Source organism: Oncorhynchus keta, chromosome 35, assembly GCF_023373465.1.
Source record: "Oncorhynchus keta strain PuntledgeMale-10-30-2019 chromosome 35, Oket_V2, whole genome shotgun sequence".
NCBI classification, from domain to species: Eukaryota; Metazoa; Chordata; class Actinopteri; order Salmoniformes; family Salmonidae; genus Oncorhynchus; species Oncorhynchus keta.
The window spans coordinates 39,974,583-39,993,366 of NC_068455.1; the positions used below are offsets into that span (position 1 = coordinate 39,974,583).

The 18,784-nt window shown below is 42.2% G+C and overlaps 1 protein-coding gene across 1 annotated transcript in view; it reads left to right on the plus strand.

The window, feature by feature from the left end:
- The first annotated feature begins 8,106 nt into the window (after nucleotides 1–8,106).
- The window catches only part of LOC118368482 (prepronociceptin-like), a 28,270-nt gene continuing 17,592 nt past the window's right edge, over nucleotides 8,107–18,784 (plus strand). Inside the window, exon 1 of the mRNA XM_035752617.2 lies at nucleotides 8,107–8,206. The gene's annotated coding sequence lies outside the window, so the exon portion shown is untranslated. The remainder of the gene's footprint in view (nucleotides 8,207–18,784) is intronic.

The following is an 18,784-nucleotide window of genomic DNA, read 5'->3' on the forward strand; positions in this document are numbered from 1 at the left end:
AATAAAAAAATAAAAAAATCTTGGCAATGGACAAATGCTCACTGACAGGAATGTAAACAAATTTGTGTGCAAAATGTAAGAGAAATAAGCTTTTTGTGCGTATCAAACATTTCTGGTATCTTTTGTTTCAGCTCATAACATTTTGGACCAACACTTTACATGCGTCATTTATAATACAGGAAGCCACAATTTATAGTTAAATATTTACATGTGCTTTGGGAGAAGGAGGGATTGTGGGGCAAGTGTTTCAATTGTGCAGTATTTAATTTGCTCAAAGGACTAGTGTCTGGTAGGAGTGATGCCTCCTGACGTAAGACAATGATTTGGACTGAGCATCAGCGGAGTCCACAGGAACTAAGACCATCTAAATGAGCTGCTTTTTTGTGAGGACCTGTGATTCTGATGCACTCCAGGGTGGCGCCAGCCACCAGTTCATCACAGGACAAATGGACACACCAGCTCAATCTGGCTGGACATTGGACAGCTAAGTGGCTAGAGTAGTACAGTCATTAGGTCTTGAGTGCAACATAAGAATTGTATTTACCTTGTCTGTGGGTGAAGTAAAAAAGGTCAAGATGATGAGTTTGTGACGGTGGTGGTAGAAGTGCTGGGAAATGTGGGGAGTGCGTGTGTGTTTGTTCTAAACAAAAATATTTCCTAACGACGCACAGTGCAGCAAGTGACAAACACACACAAACAGGAAAACACAACTACTTGAATTTGTGATGAATGGTCTTAATTAAAGCCGTGGGACTGTGAGCCATGTAGAAATCTCCATCAATGGCTATGTTGGGACTGTAATAACTATATCCCAATGGGATGATTTGATTGACTCTAACCTACTTAAAGGTTGTGAATCATTGTGGTTGGATTTTTCTTCTCTGGCTAGATGAACCAAGGCCACGTCATTAGCTGTCCAGATAAGGCTGAGAGATTAATGGATTGGAACATTGATTCAGACCATGGTTTAGAGATAACAAAAGGAGATTAAAAGAGATTGCCATGGCGCCATGAGGTAGCCTAGGCAGAGAGCTCTGTAAATATTAGATTTTTTAGTGTTTTTATAACATTTTTTATCAACTGTTTTTGTTTTCATAACTTGATAGCTAGAAGAACTAAAATATCCTGTGGTGGCCCACAGAATTGCAGGACTGATTATGACAAGTTAGTTTGTATTTGGCTTGGCTAGCTAGCTACCTTGCTTGCTAATATGATTTGAATGAGGCAGCAACACCAGATCAACAGCATCGGCTTTTTGGCCCCCTGCCCCAGTTTCTAGAGGGAAGTGGACTGAAGCGTGAGGTGATTTGTTGGACCACTGCTGAGTGTGTTGGTCTTAGTGGTGCTTTTACAATCGCAGAAGCATCACCCAGGTGGGTGCTTCATTTCAATAGTGGACGATCCAGCATACTTACGGAGGAGGAAGAGTTGTGACTATCGAAGACGACGAGGTGCCCTGAGCTCTGTGTCCTAACTGTCAGATATCTCTACCTCCCTGCCCGGCTGTATCATCTATGCTGCCTCCTCTTAAGATACAACCTTTCCAAGCTGCCTATCATATAAAGCTGTGGAAGACCATCGCTCAAGAACTGCTAGATTCACACAATTGTTTTGTTAAATAGTTCTTTGTTTATTTTGTTTTTAGAGGGACTTTGAAATTCTACTTGTAATGAAAAGCGCTATATAAAATAAATATATTATTATTAATGTTACTGGTCCCAGGGTTGAGACGAGGAAAACATATTATGTTTCCTGAGCCTTCATTTAATAAAATAAAGTCATCAAGAGCTTATAAATGTACTTTTACAACTTTTAAAAGTCTGTGATGCCATTTTAAGTTCACCTCCATGTTAAATTGTTTCCACCGAGCATGACTTCATTACTTATAATGGAGTCACTTAGCATTTTCTAGCTTAAAAAAAAACAACCAAAAAATCTGTCTTAAACATCACACAACCCATGAAACATGTTATCTTACTATTTTGAGGTATATTTTGTATAGTTGTACATTACAAACCTGTAAATCAAGAGAAAATATGAGATGAGAAATTTGTCTGGTTTCAGAAAAAAGTTCTCAATAGAATGAGGAATGAGGTCACAATCACCAGTGTCAAGGCCACCAACCAACAGATCTGCTGCCTCCACCTAGTGTTACCAATACCTTTCACTCCAACTGTGTTGACTGTAGAGTGTGGCTGTAGTGAAGGCTGGCCTAATGTCTGGTAAGTGAACATTTGTCTGGGCCTTTTCTCTCTGTTAGATCGTCTGCTATCAATATCAGTGTGAGCGTCATCTACAGGGGGGGGGGTCAAGGGTCTTGCTTCCCATTCACCCTATGTCTCTGGCTAGACTGGATAAGGTAGGTATTAGTCTTCGTGTTGTCTTAATTGTCTTTGTTCTTCTCTTATAGGTATATGTACTTGACTGAATCTCTCATGAACTGGATTTCTCTGACTCAAGGTAAGTGTTTCAAAGTAAAACTGTAATATCTTATGTTTCACCGAGTTGTGGCTGAACGACGACATTAAGAACATACAGGGGGCCTATGCATATTTGGAAATAATAGCTGGTGCACGATATCTAAGTAAGTCTCAAGTTTTTGCTCGCCTGAGGTAGAGTATCTCATTATAAGCTGTGGACCACACTATCTACCGATAGTTTTTTCATCTGTATTTTTCGTAGCTGTCTACATACCACCACAGAACGAGGCTGGCACTAAAACCACACTCAATGTGCTGTATTCCGCCATAAGCAAAGAGGAAAACGATCATCCAGAGGCGGCGCTCCTAGTGGCCGGGAACATTGATGCAGGGAAACTAAAATCAGTTTTACCTAATTTCTATCAGCATGTGAAATGTGCAACCAGAGGGAAAACAATTCTAGACCTCCTTTACTCTACACACCGAGACACACAAAGCTTTCCCTCGCCCTCCATTTAGCAAATCTGACCATAACTATATCCTCCTGATTCCTGCCTACATGCAAAAATTAAAGCAGGAAGCACCAGTGACTCACTAAAGTGGTCAGATGAAGCAGATGCTAAACTACAGGACTGTTTTGCTAGCACAGACTGGAATATATTCTGTGATTCTTCCGATGGCATTGAGGAGTACACCACATCCGCCATTAGCTTTATCAATAAGTGCATTGAGGACGCCATCCCCACAGTGACTGTACATACATACTCCAACTAGAAGCCATGGATTACAGGCAACATTCGCACTGCGCTAAGGGGTAGAGCTGCAGCTTTCAAGGAGCGGGACTCTAACCCAGAAGCTTATAAGAAATCCCGCTATGCCCTCAGATGAACCATCAAACAGGCAAAGCATCAATATCAATACAGGACTAAGATCGAATCATACTATACCGACTGGATGTGGCAGGGCTTGCAAACTATTACAGACTACAAAGGGAAGCACAGCCATGAGCTTCCCAGTGACACAAGCCTACCAGATGAACTAATTAACTTCTATGCTCGCTTCGAGGAAAGTAACAGTGAGACATGCATGAAAGCATCAGCTGTTGTGGACGACTGTGTGATCACGCTCTCCGCAGCCGATGTGAGTACGACATTTAAACAGGTCAACATTCCCAAGGCCACTGGGCCAGACGGATTACCAGGACGTGTACTCCAAGCATGCGCTGACAAACTGGCTAGTGTCTTCACTGATATTTTTACCTCTCCCTGTCGGAGTCTGTAATACCAGCATGTTTCAAGCAGACCACCATAGTCCCTGTGCCCAAGAACACTAAGGTAACCTGCCTAAATGACTACCAGCCAGTAGCACTCATGTCTGTAGCCATGAAATTCTTTGAAAGGCTGGTAACGGCTCACATCAACACCATGATCCCAGAAACCCTGGACCCACTCCAATTTGCATACCGTACGAACAGATCCACAGATGATGCAATCTCTATGGCACTCCACACTGCCCTTTCCCACCTGGACAAAAGGAACATCTATGTGAGAATGCTATTCATTGACTACAGCTCAGCGTTCAACACCATAGTGCCCTCAAAGCTCATCACTAAGCTAAGGACCCTGGGACTAAACACCTCCCTCCGCAACTGGATCCTGGACTTCCTGACGGGCCGCCCCAGGTCGTAAGGGTAGGTAACAACACATCCACCACGCTGATCCTCACCACTGGGCCCCCTTAAGGGTTTGTGTGCTCAGTCCCCTCCTGTACTCCCTGTACACTTATGACTGCACGGCCAGGCATGACCCCAACACCATCATTAAGTTTGCTGATGACACAACAGTGGTAGGCCTGATCACCAACAACGATGAGACAGCCTATAGTGAGGAGGTCAGAGAACTGACCGTGTGGTGTAGAGCAACAACCTCTCACTCAACGTGATCAAGACAGAGGACATTATTGTGGACTATTATTGTGGTCTTACCTTTGTCATCTTGAATAACCATAGCCCCACTGATCAGATTGACAAGGGTTGGCATGACTCAGATCTTGTTGCACTTTAACCAGTTCTTTAATCACATTGAATCCAAGCAGCGGACTCTCAATCTCCATGCAACTCACCAGAAACGGGTCCTGAATGGATAGGTTGGGGTCCTCATTCCCAGGTAAGTTTACAGTGATTTCGACCCAACCATCAAATAGTATAATGTCTCCATTCATGGAATACATGTCAAATCTTCTGACGTCATGCCCAGGTAGGTATCTGTCCCTCCAGGCATGGACTATGATGCTAACTTGGGCCCATGTATTAAGTAAGGCACTGGCTCCAAGTCCACTCGTGTAACATTGAATGATGCCCTTATTCCCTGTGAGCCAGACAACTTTATCCTTCTTCACCGCTGTTTGACCTGTTGAGCATGAAGTAGAAGTTTTCCTTGGCTTACCTCTCTTCTTGACACTAGCTGCTTCTCTGGATACGCATGGTGAGGCCATACTGCTGAAGTGCAGTCTCTGTACCTCGGCCCCTTGTAAACCTTCAGGTTGCTGCGGCCCGGTCACTGGTCGTTCCTCCTCCATGACCTGCTCTCATTTCCCAAACGCCTGAGGTTCTTTAAGAAAGCCTAACACCCTGTGTCCTTCCTTGCAACAATAGAAGCATTGTTCGAAACATTTCACACAGCCATATAGTCTCACTCATTTAGGCATAGGCGGGAACACTACCATGTGTGCTCTGGCTGTACTGGCTGTTTCAGGGAGTCTATTATGCTTGCTAGAGATTCAACCTCTGCACCGTTGTTGTGTGGTGGTATTTCTGCTTTTACGATTGGGGACCTCTTCCTTAGCATTAGGATCTTTACCAGGGTCTTCCTCAAGCTGCAAACATTTGAAGGTCTATGGCAGAGTGTTGATCCTACCTACATTTCCCCCTGCTTTCATCGTTAGTCATTTTCATTACATGCCTCAGTATAGCTTCATCACTTACGTCGTTGGTTGCCCGAGAGGAGAGGTTTCAGCTCCCTGCAACATCACCATGTCTTTCCCCTAGTCCTTGGTAGGAATACACCTTGGACTATATCTGAGCTGTCCTTTATGTCAGCATTGGCTTGTTTTGACGTGAACAGGGTACTTTGTTTTAACCCTATAACTCGGCAGAGGAACTGTTGTGGCGTCTCATGCTTGTTTTGTTTGGTGCATACTAGCTCCTGTGCTATTACTTTCACCCATACCAGACTGGAGAAACCCCTTCAGCTCAGCTACTGTAATGTCATGCTTATTTATGATCATGTCCTTTAAGTTCCCTGGCTTTATTATCCTTCTGACTATCTATGGATCACTGAAGTTATAGGCACCTTCTTGTTGAAGAATATCGGTGTGGCTTATGTTGGACACATTGTCGCCTATTTGACCCCCCTGTATATTGAATTCCCTCCAGTGGAGGTAGGAGAGATCTCTTCGGAAGACCACTTTGTCATGTGTCTGGTGTGATACAGATTCGGATTGACTGCTACTGTGTGGAAGATTACTGTGTGGTTCTGCGTACAGGGTCTCAATAAGCTGTAGTGTAGGAGTAAGTTTACATTAGGGAAGTTTCTTACCTAGCTCCTCATAGCCTGAGAGTAACCTCTGGTACTCTGTGTGTGGTATGTCATGGGCTACATTAGCTGTGGTTACATTGGCTGCATCAGTGGATAGAGAGAGTGTGTTGTGTGACTCGACATTAACCTCTGTGCGCGCAGGTGGTGCAACAGTTACACTACGGGCCTAGATAAGAGCATCAATGGAATCTTTCAAACCTAACAATTCAACCATCCCCATATCCTTGGACTCAAGCAAAGGCTTACTATATATACAAGTATTGACAAAATCAAAACCCTCCTCATTACCCACTTCAAGCTCTGATGGCTCTTTGTCGAGTATCTGACCCACGGTGTTGGCGCCCTTAAAGAGTTCCTTAGCCCGACAAAACGCGCAGGCACTTCCTAATGTCCCACACTAGGGCTCTTCCTCCTGTTGTCTGACATGGCAACCTCTTCTTTTATCCCGCACACAGTCCCAGATGTCTGATTTACAGCCTCAACTCTCACTCTGATGTTCTGGAACACAGCCTCAGCTTCTGCTTGGTGCCAGATGTCATAGATCACTGGATCAGGTCCCAACCAGCAGGTGTCGCCAATCCCGGACGAGCCCCCAAAAATCTGTTACAGGTCCCAGATAATATGTTTCCAGAGTCTTCATTTAATAAAATAAAGAGAACCGGAGCTTAAAAAGTGTACTTTTACAACTTAAAAAAGGTTAACATCCATGTTAAATCATTTCCACCTACCATGACTTATTACTTACAATGGGGAGACTTAGCATTTTATAGCTTCAACAAAAACTACTCCAAAATGTACCTTAAACATCACATGTGCTGGCAAGATGGCGCCGACAGACATGGCAGCTCTGCTTCTAGCTCCTAAGCACAAGCATTTCGCTACACCCGCAATAACATCTGCTAAATATGTGTACGTGACCAATAAAATGTGATTTTAAACAGATAGCAAAACATGTTATCTTACTATTTCGAAGTATATTTTGTATAGTTATACATTACAAACCTGTAAAACAGGAGAACTTATGAGACAAGAAGTTTCCTCAACAGAATGAGGAAGTAAGATCACAATCACCAGTGTCAAGGCCACCAACCAACAGATCTGCTGGCTCCACCTAGTGTTACCAATACATTTCAGTGCACATGAATGCTAAACCTGGACGACTGCAATAATTAAATAAAAGTAATGCATGTTATGGCTCAGAAATAATAAAACCATTTCTTAAAAATCTAAAACACATCGAATTAACATAAAACTGTACACCGTTTACATTTTGGGCGCGTCACATTAAAACGATTACTTTGTCATCTGGAAACGACTCAATGAATACACTTTTAAAAAATCTATCTTATGATGTTTTTATCCTGTACTAAGACAGTGAAATTACATTAGATCTAGACCTGTGTTCCTTATCTTGTGGGTATCTTTTAGGAGGCCTGAATAATGGAGAGAGAGGGATGGTGATGAGAGAGAGAGAGAGAGAGAGAGAGAGAGAGAGAGAGAGAGAGAGAGAGAGAGAGAGAGAGAGAGAGAGAGAGAGAGAGAGAGAGAGAGAGAGAGAGAGAGAGAGAGAGAGATTGAGAGAGAGAGAGAGAGAGATTGAGAGAGAGAGAGAGAGAGATTGAGAGAGAGAGAGAGAGAGAGAGAGAGAGAGAGAGAGAGAGAGAGAGAGAGAGAGAGAGAGATATTGAGGAAGAGATGGTCTTGGGGTGATATTGGTGCTGAGTACATAGTTTGTCTGTATTTTTAGCCCATCACAGTTTGTTCCCAGGAAGTGTGTTGGTCAGATGACGTAGGAGACCGCAGGTTAGATAGCCGCATTGATACACTGATGCGTCTGTCAATCATAAATAATAAGCCCCCTCTCTTCTCTTTCCTTCTGTATCTTTCACCCGCTTTCAATTGCCCCCTCTCTTTCCTCATCCACCCTCTCCCTCTCCCCATGTCTCCAAACCCTCCCTCTTTCCACCCTCTCCCCCTCTCTCCAGCCCCCCTCCTCTCTGTGATGAAAGTAAAAGAGGGATGCAGGGGGCTGCACCAAAGGGAGGGGTGTGTCGCTCTATAAGAGGTCTGAGCAACAGCCTGTCTGTATAGATGAAATACACTGAGGTAGAAGACAGGACACTTACTAGATCTACTGTACTGTAGACCTAAATCACCCAAAAGACCTACGCCCAAACGCCTCATACACAGGTAAGTCTGACCTTAGACCTTCGGACTTTGGCTTAAGGTGTGGGGGTGGAAGAGAACTCACCTGGCTTGGTTTGAGATGGGATCCTTCCCTGACTGCCACTGAAGGAGTTTGGGTTCAGCTTTAAACCTGAGAAGTTGCCAACGGCTTAGTGCCGTTTGGCATATCTTATGGCAGCTAGTTTATTTATAGTATGGCATGTGTTGGGAATTGGGTTATTAGTGTTCATTAGTTTTGAGCAGCGTATCATTTCTCTCTGGGTTTTCGTTGAAGTTGGGTGGACTTTTCCACACTGTCATTTAAATGCGAGGCATGTACATTGCACCTGAAAACAAATGAGAAGAACTGAAAAGAGGGAAATGGAAAGACCACAACAATAAGTTGGTTGAATCCGTCTGATGTATCTGATGTGACACAAACACATAAGGAGAAAAGCAGAAAATAATGTTGCTCATACTGTCATTTAATTCCCTGAGAATGTGAAGTAACATGGCAATATATTACAGCAACTTGTTAGTGTTATCTTCTTAGCGATTTAATTGGGTTGTACGGTACATACCTCGGGGAGTTTTGCGATGTGTATCAAGAGTAATTGCTAGTAAACACTCACCGCTTAAGCCAAGCACTCTTTCTCGTTTATTCCCTTTGTCTGCGCTCTTTCTCTTTCTGTGCTCTCCTCTTTGGGTGCGCTCTTTCCCCCCCCTTCTATCGCTGCTGTCTTTCTTCAATGTCTTTCGGTGTTGTTTTTCTTTCCGTGCTCTTTCTATCTCTTCCCGGTGCTTGTGGCACAGTTAAAGTCCTGACCCATGACAGGAGCATATTTTTGCCATTACTCTCATTATTATCCTATTGGTCCTCAAATCAATGCATCTCCACAGAGACGATGCAAGACTATTATTTTGCACAGTTAATACCCGAGGGAGAAGATTACATGTTCAATCTTTATGCTTAGGTGCAAAATACTAGGTGCAAATACATTTACTGTTGATGATCTAATGACGGTAGAGGATGAATCACATAGCTGCCTATAATGCCTGCGAAATCTCGGGGGCAGTTTCTGTTGCTTTCCAGGACTCAGTTTGTGTGTTCTGTTAATGGAACACCACCACCACTTAAATGAGTGGCTATCTACAATTAATGAATTACTGCCTTTTAATTGGCTTTGATTAAACTTGATTATTTTAAAGGTTAATTCCAAACCTGGTTTAACAGTGGTTTGTTTGATGGAGGGGTTATCCTTTTGAATATCAGTCAATATCAATTTGGGTTTATTTAAAGGAGTCAATCAGGATTCCCAGCTCTTAACGAGCTTTTAACTGATTATTGGCTTAAACTGTACATGACTAACAGCCTCTTGGGCGATAAAGGCTAGTTGATGGGCTAATACTGGTGCTTCCAGAGTGGTGAAGACACAGAGGGACCCAGGAGGTCAGATTTAAAGCTGCACATCGACCAGAGCTGCTATCGGTCAAATTTCATTACAGGCTGATATTTGAGAGTACAGCAAGACTCTACTTAATCAAATGATCTTTATATTTTTCTCAAAAGATACTCTTTATAAACACTGTGAACCTGAACATAATCCAAGTAGGTTTTTTTTAGGATGACATTTTTTTCATTTGAAATTCCTCAAATGAATGAAATAATGTATTATTTCCTTTTAGCATATTCCTGAAGACTTGCGTTAGCTCCCCAGGCATATGCTTAGGCTTTAGCTCAGTGGGCATGTACAGACAGCTTCATGGCGCACAGACGACCCTAGTTCAAAATCCAGTCGTGACCAATATTATCGTCTCAGGTACCAGGTTCTTCTGCCGTTACGTCTTCACTACACCGATTAGACTCAGAATGTGTTTGTGCGCTTGTGTGTGTGTGTGTGCGCGTTTGCGTGCATCTGCGTACTTGCTTGCTTGCACCCGCCCGTGTGTCTGCATGACTGCATGCATATTTTCTTGTCTGCCTGTGTGTGTAAGAGAGAGCGAGAGGAGTGTATAAATGTTATTTTAAAGGGATTCCAAGACAATTAAACGCTGTCTCCTCAGACCTGCGGGCAGAATAATTCTAAACGTTCCCCATCCGGCACGACACAGATTTGCGTAAACTGTGAAATTACCCTTGATTAGCTCTCTTGTTGTTCTTCTGTGCAGCTGTTTGAATGGGCCTCAGCATCAGATAGACACAAAATACGTTCTACTCTTGAGTCATGTTAATGACACGGTTTATGTTATGTTGTAATAGTTGAAAAGTTGTTGGAAACCCTGAAATATAGTTGTGGATCAGTTGTGTAGTACTACCGGCAGTACCTAGGCAGCCACTCAGTCTGAGGAGAAAAGAGAGTCAAGACTAACGGCATCCATATCAGGAAGTCGTCAAACTGCATTCCTAATATGGACTCCATCAGTGATGTAGTGAAAAAAGTAACACTCTCCATACTTAATATTTTTTCTGTGAGTTTTATTTTTTAATATACAACACAAAACAAAACACCAATTATAAAAAACATTCTCAAAGATGGTGTCACCATCGTTATAATGATTGGACCAAGGCGCAGCATGCGTAGAATTCCACATGTTTAATAATGAATAAACTCAACAAACAACACGGAATAAAACCGAAACGTGACGTTTTGGGCTGCTCACAGGCAGCTACACAAAAACAAGATCCCACAAAACACAAAGGAGAAATGGCTGCCTAAATATGATCCTGAATCAGAGACAACGATAAACAGCTGCCTCTGATTGGGAACCATACCAGGCCAACATAAAAATATAAATCACCTAGATGAGGCTCCCTAGTCACACCCCGACCTAACCAACATAGAGAAAGAAAAGCTTTCAATGGTCAGGGCGTGACAGATGGTCAACAGACAATTTTCAAATTCTGTCAAATGTGTCTGGTTTATGTTTGATTTTGTAATATATATATATATATATAGTCTAATGGCATGTACAGTACCAGTCCAAAATTTGGGCACACTCATTCAACGGTTTTTCATTATTTTTACTATTTTCTACAATGTAGAATAATAGTGAAGACATCAAAATTATGAAATAACGCATGGATTCACGTAGTAACCAAAAAAGTGTTAAACAATTCTAAATATATTTTAGATTCTTCAAATCAGCCACCCTTTCCCTTGATGACAGCTTTGCACACTTTTGGCATTCTCTCAACCAGCTTCACCTGGAATGCTTTCCCAACAGTCATGAAGGAGTTCCCACATATGCTGAGCACTTGTTGGCTGCTTTTCCTTCACTCTGTGGTCCAACTCATCCCAAAACCATCTCAATTGGGTTGAGGTCGGGTGATTGTGGAGGCCAGGTCATCTGATGCAGCACTCCATCACACTCCTCCTTGGTAAAATAGCCCTTACACAGCCTGGAGGTGTGTTGGGCCATTGTCCTATTGAAAAACAAATGATAGTCCCACAAAGAGAAAACCAGATGAGATTAAGTATCGCTGCAAAATGCTGTGGTAGCCATGCTGGTTAAGTGTGCCGTGCATTCTAAATAAATCACTGACATTGTCACCAGCAAAGCACCCCCACACCATCACATCTCCTCCTCCATGCTTCATGGTGGGAACCACACATGCAGAGATCATCTGTTCACCTACTCTGCGTTTCACAAAGACACGGCAGTTGGAACCAAAAATCTCAAATTTGGACTCATCAGACCAAAGGACAGATTTCCACAGTCTAATGTCCATTGCTCGTGTTTCTTGGCCCAAGCAAGTCTGTTCTTATTATTGGTGTCCTTTAGTAGTGGTTTCTTTGCAGCAATTTGACCATGAAGGCCTGATTCACACAGTCTCCACTGAACAGTTGATGTTGAGATGTGTCTGTTACTTGAACTCTATGAAGCATTTATTTGGGCTGAAATTTCTGAAATACAGTTAACTCTAATTAACTTATCCTCTGCAGTAGCGGTAACTCTGGTTCTTCCTTTCCTGTGGCGGTCCTCATGAGAGCCAGTTTCATCATAGCGCTAGATTGTTTTTGCGACTTCACTTGAAGAAACATTCAAAGTTCTTGACATTTTGCGGACTGAATGACATTCATGTGTTAATGTGTTTGAGCCAATCAGTTGTGTTGTGGAAAGGTAGGGGTGGTTAACAGAAGATAGAAGATAGATTTGGTAAAAGTCCATATAAAAGTCCATATTATGGCAAGAACAGCTCAATATGCAGAGAAACGACAGTCCATCATTACTTTAAGAAGGAATAAAATTCCACAAATAAAATGTTAACCTGTTAATTGAAATGCATTCCAGGTGACTACCTCATGAAGCTGGTTCAGAGAATGTTGAGTGTGCAAAGCTGTCATCAAGGCAAAGGGTGGCTACTTTGAAGAATCTCAAATATAAAATATATTTTGATTTGTTTAAAACCTTTTTTGTTACAAAGCTCAGCAAAAAAAGAAACTTCTCTTTTTCAGGACCCTGTCTTTTAAAGATAATTTGTAAAAATCCAAATAACTTCACAGATATTCATTGTAAAGGGTTTAAACACTGTTTCCCATGTTTGTTCAATGAACCATAAACAATTAATAAACATGCACCTGTGGAACGGTCGTTAAGACACTAACAGCTTACAGGCGGTAGGCAATTAAGGTCACAGTTAAGAAAACCTAGGACACTAAAGAGGCAATTCTACTGACTCTGAAAAACACCAAGAGAAAGATGCCCAGGGTCCCTGCTTATCTACGCGAACGTGCCTTAGGCATGTTGCAAGGAGGCATGAGGACTGCAGTTGTGGCCAGGGCAATAAATTGCAAAGTCCGTACTGTGAGACGCCTAAGACAGCGCTACAGGGAGACAAGACGGACAGCTGATTGTCCTTGCAGTGGCAGACCACGTGTAACAACACCTGCACAGGATCGGTACATCCGAACATCACACCTGCGGGACAGGTACAGGAGTTAGACGAGGAATGCACAATCCCTCCATCAGTGCTCAGACTGTCCGCAATAGGCTGAGAGAGGCTGGACTGAAGGCAGGTCCTTACCAGACATCACCATCAACAACGTCGCCTATGGGCATAAAGCCACCGTCGCTGGACCAGACTGGCAAAAAGTGTTCTTCACTGACGAGTCGCGGTTTTGTCTCACCAGGAGTGATGGTCGGATTCGCATTTATTGTCGAAGGAATGAGCATTACACCGAGGCCTGAACTCTGGAGCTGGATCAATTTGGAGGTGGAGGGTCCGTCATGTTCTGGGGCGGTGTGTCACAGCATCATCGGACTGAGCTTGTTGTCATTGCAGACAATCTCAGTGCTGTGCGTTACAGGAAAGACATCCTCCTCCCTCATGTGGTACCCTTCCTGCAGGCTCATCCTGACATGACCCTCCAGCATGACAATGCCACCAGCCATACTGCTTGTTCTGTGCGTGATTTCCTGCTAGACAGGAAATGTTCTGCCCTGGCCAGCGAAGACCCCGGATCTCAATCCCATTGAGTACGTCTGGGATCTGTTGGATTGGAGGGTGAGGGCTAGGGCCATTCCCCCCAGACATGTCCGGGAACTTGCAGGTGCCTTGGTGGAAGAGTGGGGTAACATCTCACAGCAAGAACTGGCAAATCGGTGCCACCAGATACTGACTGTTACTTTTGATTTTGACCCCCCCTTTGTTCAGGGACACATGAATCAATTTCTGTTAGTCACATATCTGTGTAACTTGTTCAGTTTATGTCTAAGTTGTTGAATCTTGTTATGTTCATACAAATATTTACACATGTTAAGTTTGCTGAAAATAAACACAGTTAACAGTGAGAGGACGGTTCTTTTTTTGCTGCGTTGCTGAGTACATGATTCCACATGTGTTCATTCATATTTTTTCACTATTTTTCTCAAATGTAGAAAATAGTAAAATTAAAGAAAACCCTTGAATACGTGTCCAAACCTTTGACTGGTACTGTAGGTACTGTAGACGGTAGATAGTTCTGTCCTCCAGTTTGTTTTTGAGGGTGGATATGAGGCATTCCAATTCTTGGCTATAATTCATTTTTTTGCAATTAGACTTAGGTTACAAAACTTTCTCTGATATTGATCACCAGTATTTACATATCCGACAAACATAATCGTGGAGATGAATGGATATAAATTCCTAGACCTAATGAAATGATAACACATACATTATCCCAAAATGGTGTCAGTTTGTCACAGGATCACAGCATATGCAATAGGGTTTGTTTGTGCGTTTTGAATCTCCAACAGACATGTGACATTTCTGGGTGCATTACATTCATTTAGGCAGGAGTGTAGTAAGTCTTATGAGTTATCTTAAATTGCGGTAGTTTATGTCTTACGTTGTAAGAGGAGGTATGAACACTCACATATACAGTTGAAGTCGGAAGTTTACATACACTTAGGTTGGAGTCATTAAAACTAGTTTTTCAACCACTCCACAAATTTCTTGTTAACAAACTATAGTTTTGGCAAGTCAATTAGGACATATACTTTGGCCATGACACAATTCATTTTTACAAAATTTGTTTACAGACAGATTATTTCACTTTTAATTCACTGTATCACAATTCCAGTGGGTCAGAAGTTTACATACACTAAGTTGAATGTGCCTTTAAACAGCTTGGAAAATTCCAGAAAATGATGTCATGGCCTTAGAAGCTTCTGATAGGCTAATTGAATTCATTTGAGTCAATTGGAGGTGTACCTTTGGATGTATTTCAAGGCCTACCTTCAATCTCTGTGCCTCTTTGCTTGACATCGTTAGAAAGTCAAAAGGAATCAAGACCTCAGAAACAAATTGCAGACCTCCACAAGTCTGGTTCATCCTTGGCAGCAATTTCCAAACTCCTGAAGGTACCACGTTCATCTGTACAAATAATAGTATGCAAGTATAAACACCATGGGACCACGCAGCCGCCATTCCGCTCTGGAAGGAGACGCTTTCTGTCTCCTAGAGATGAACATACTTTGGTGAGGAAAGTGCAAATCAATCCCAGAACAACAGCAAAGGGCCTTGTGAAGATGCTGGAGGAAACAGGTACAAAGGTATCTATATCCACATAACCTGAAAGGTCGCTCAGCAAGGAAGAAGCCACTGCTCCAAAACCGCCATAAAAAAGCCAGACTACGGTTTGCAACTGCACATGGGGACAAAGTTCATACCTTTTGGAGAAATGTCCTCTGGTCTGATGAAACAAAAATAGAACTGTTTGGCCATAATGACCATCATATGTTTGGAGGAAAAACGGGGAGCCTTGCAAGCCAAAGAACACCATTCCAACCGTGAAGCACGGGGGTGGCAGCATCATGTTGTGGGGGTGCTTTGCTGCAGGAGGGACTGGTGCCCTTCACAAAATAGATGTCATCATGTGGATATATTGCAGCAACATCTCAAGACATCAGTCAGGAAGCTAAAGCTTGGTCGCAAATGGGTCTTCCAAATGGAGAACGACCCCAAGCATACTTCCAAAGTTGTGTCAAAATGGCTTAAGGACAACAAAGTCAAGGTATTGGAGTGGCCATCACAAAGCCCTGACCTCGATCCTATAGAAAATGTGTGGGCAGAACTGAAAAAGCGTGTGCGAGTAAGGAGGCCTACAAACTTGACTCAGTTTCACCAGCTCTGTCAGGAGGAATGGGCCAAAATTCACCCAACTTATTGTGGGAAGCTTGTGGAAGGCTACCCAAAATATTTGACCCACGTTAAACAATTTAAAGGTAATGCTACTAAATACTAATTGAGTGTATGTAAACTTCTGACCCACTAGGAATGCGTTGAAAGAAAAAGCTGAAATAAATCATTCTCTCTACTATTATTCTGACATTTCACATTCTTAAAATAAACTGACCTAAAACAGGGTATTTTTACTAGGATTAAATGTCAAGAATTGTGAAACTGAGTTTAAATGTATTTGGCTAAGGTGTATGTAAACATCCGACTTCAACTGTATATGACCAATGGTTTTTCCACTCACGATCTGTTTCCAAGTTCTTCCTTTTTCCAGGTAGAGTTTCAATCAACATCTTTTGGTGCAGCAGCTTCTTTCAGTATTTTGTTTTATGTTGGATCCCTTACGTCCATCCAGATTCTGTTGAAGAGATTGATAAGAATTCTGAGTTGTAAGAACTGAATGAAATGGACTTTGGATTATCCATATCTTTCTTGTAATTGATTGAATGACAATAGAGATCATCATAGTACACATGTAAACAATGAATGATGCCACTTTGGAAGCAGGACTTAAAGGTGTTGTCATTAAACTCGAGAGGTAAGGTGGGGTTATTCCAAATAGGGGTGCCTGGTGGTATTGGTTCTATGGTGTACATTTTCCGAAATACAAAATGGAATTGAGAATCATTTGGATTGCATTTTTTTTCTTCAATGCCTTGGACCCGAAGTCGTGAATATACAGTATTTTAGACAGTATGGTATACTATTTGTGGCTTCAATACTTTCAATAGATTTTTTTCACAAAAGGTGTGTAAAAGCTCACGCAAAATTACAAAGGTGTGTAAATGGAGTTTAAATGTTTTCACCCTGCCCTACACAGCTGGATATTACGTTTTATATGTTTTAAAGGTGTGCCCTACACAGCTGGATACCATATAGTTTAAATGTTTTCACCCTGCCCTACACAGCTGGATACCATACTAGACACGTTTTACATGTTTTTACCCTGCACTACACAGCTGGATACCATATAGACACATTTACATGTTTTTACCCTGCCCTACACAGCTGGATACCATACTAGACACGTTTTACATGTTTTTACCCTGCCCTACACAGCTAGTTACCATATAGACACGTTTTACATGTTTTTACCCTGCCCTACAGCATACCTGGTTTTACATGTTTTTACCCCTGCCCTACACAAAGCTGGATACCATATAGACACGTTTTACATGTACGAGACACATTTTACATGTTTTTACCCTGCCCTACACAGCTTGCCCTACACAGCTGGATACCATATAGACACGTTTTACATGTTTTTACCCTGCCCTACACAGCTGGATACCATATAGACACATGTTTTCACCCTGCCCTACACAGCTGGATACCATATAGACACGTTTTACATGTTTTTACCCTGCCCTACACAGCTGGATACCATATAGACACGTTTTACATGTTTTTACCCTGCCCTACACAGCTGGATACCATGTTTTACATGTTTTTACCCTGCCCTACAGCATACCATATAGACACGTTTTACATGTTTTTAGCCCTACACAGCTGGATACCATATAGACACGTTTTACATGTTTTTACCCTGCCCTACACAGCTGGATACCATAGACACGTTTTATGTTTTTACCCTGCCCTACACAGCTGGATACCATATAGACACGTTTTACATGTTTTTTTACAGCTGATACCATATTTTTACCCTGCCCTACACAGCTGGATACCATTAGACACGTTTTACATGTTTTTACCCTGCCCTACACAGCTGGATACCATATAGACACGTTTTACATGTTTTTACCCTGCACTACACAGCTTTTTTACAGCTGATACCATATTTTTACCATATAGACACGTTTTACATGTTTTTACCCTGCCCTACACAGCTGGATACCATATAGACACGTTTTACATGTTTTTACCCTGCCCTACACAGCTGGATACCATATAGACACGTTTTACATGTTTTTACCCTGCCCTACACAGCTGGATACCATATAGGCACGTTTTACATGTTTTTACCCTGCCCTACACAGCTGGATACCATATAGACACATTTACATGTTTTTACCCTGCCCTACATAGACATGTTTTTACCCTGCCCTACACAGCTGGATACCATATAGACACGTTTTACATGTTTTTACCCTGCCCTACACAGCTGGATACCATATAGACACGTTTTACATGTTTTTATGCCCTACACAGCTTTTAGACACGTTTTACATGTTTTACCCTGCCCTGCCCTACACAGCTGGATACCATATAGACACGTTTTACATGTTTTTTTACACAGCTGGATACCATACAGACACAGCTGGATACCATATTTTACATGTTTTTTGCCCTACCCTGGATACCATAGACACATTTACATAGACACATATAGACACGTTTTACATGTTTTTAGCCCTACACAGCTGGATACCATATAGACACGTTTTACATGTTTTTTGCCCTACACAGCTGATACCATATAGACACGTTTTACATGTTTTTACCCTGCCCTACACAGCTGGATACCATATTTTACCCTGCCCTACACAGCTGGATACCATATAGACACATGTTTTACATGCCCTTTTTACCCTGCCCTACACAGCTGGATACCACACGTTTTACATGTTTTTAGACACTGGTTTTACATGTTTTTTTACACAGCTGGATACCCTAGACCCATGTTTTTACCCTGCCCACAGCTGGATACCATATAGACACGTTTTACATGCCCTTTACCATATAGACACGTTTTACATGTTTTTACCCTGCACTACACAGCTGGATACCATATAGACACATTTACATGTTTTTACCCTGCCCTACACAGCTGGATACCATACGAGACACGTTTTACATGTTTTTACCCTGCCCTACACAGCTGGATACCATATAGACACATTTTACATGTTTTTACCCTGCCC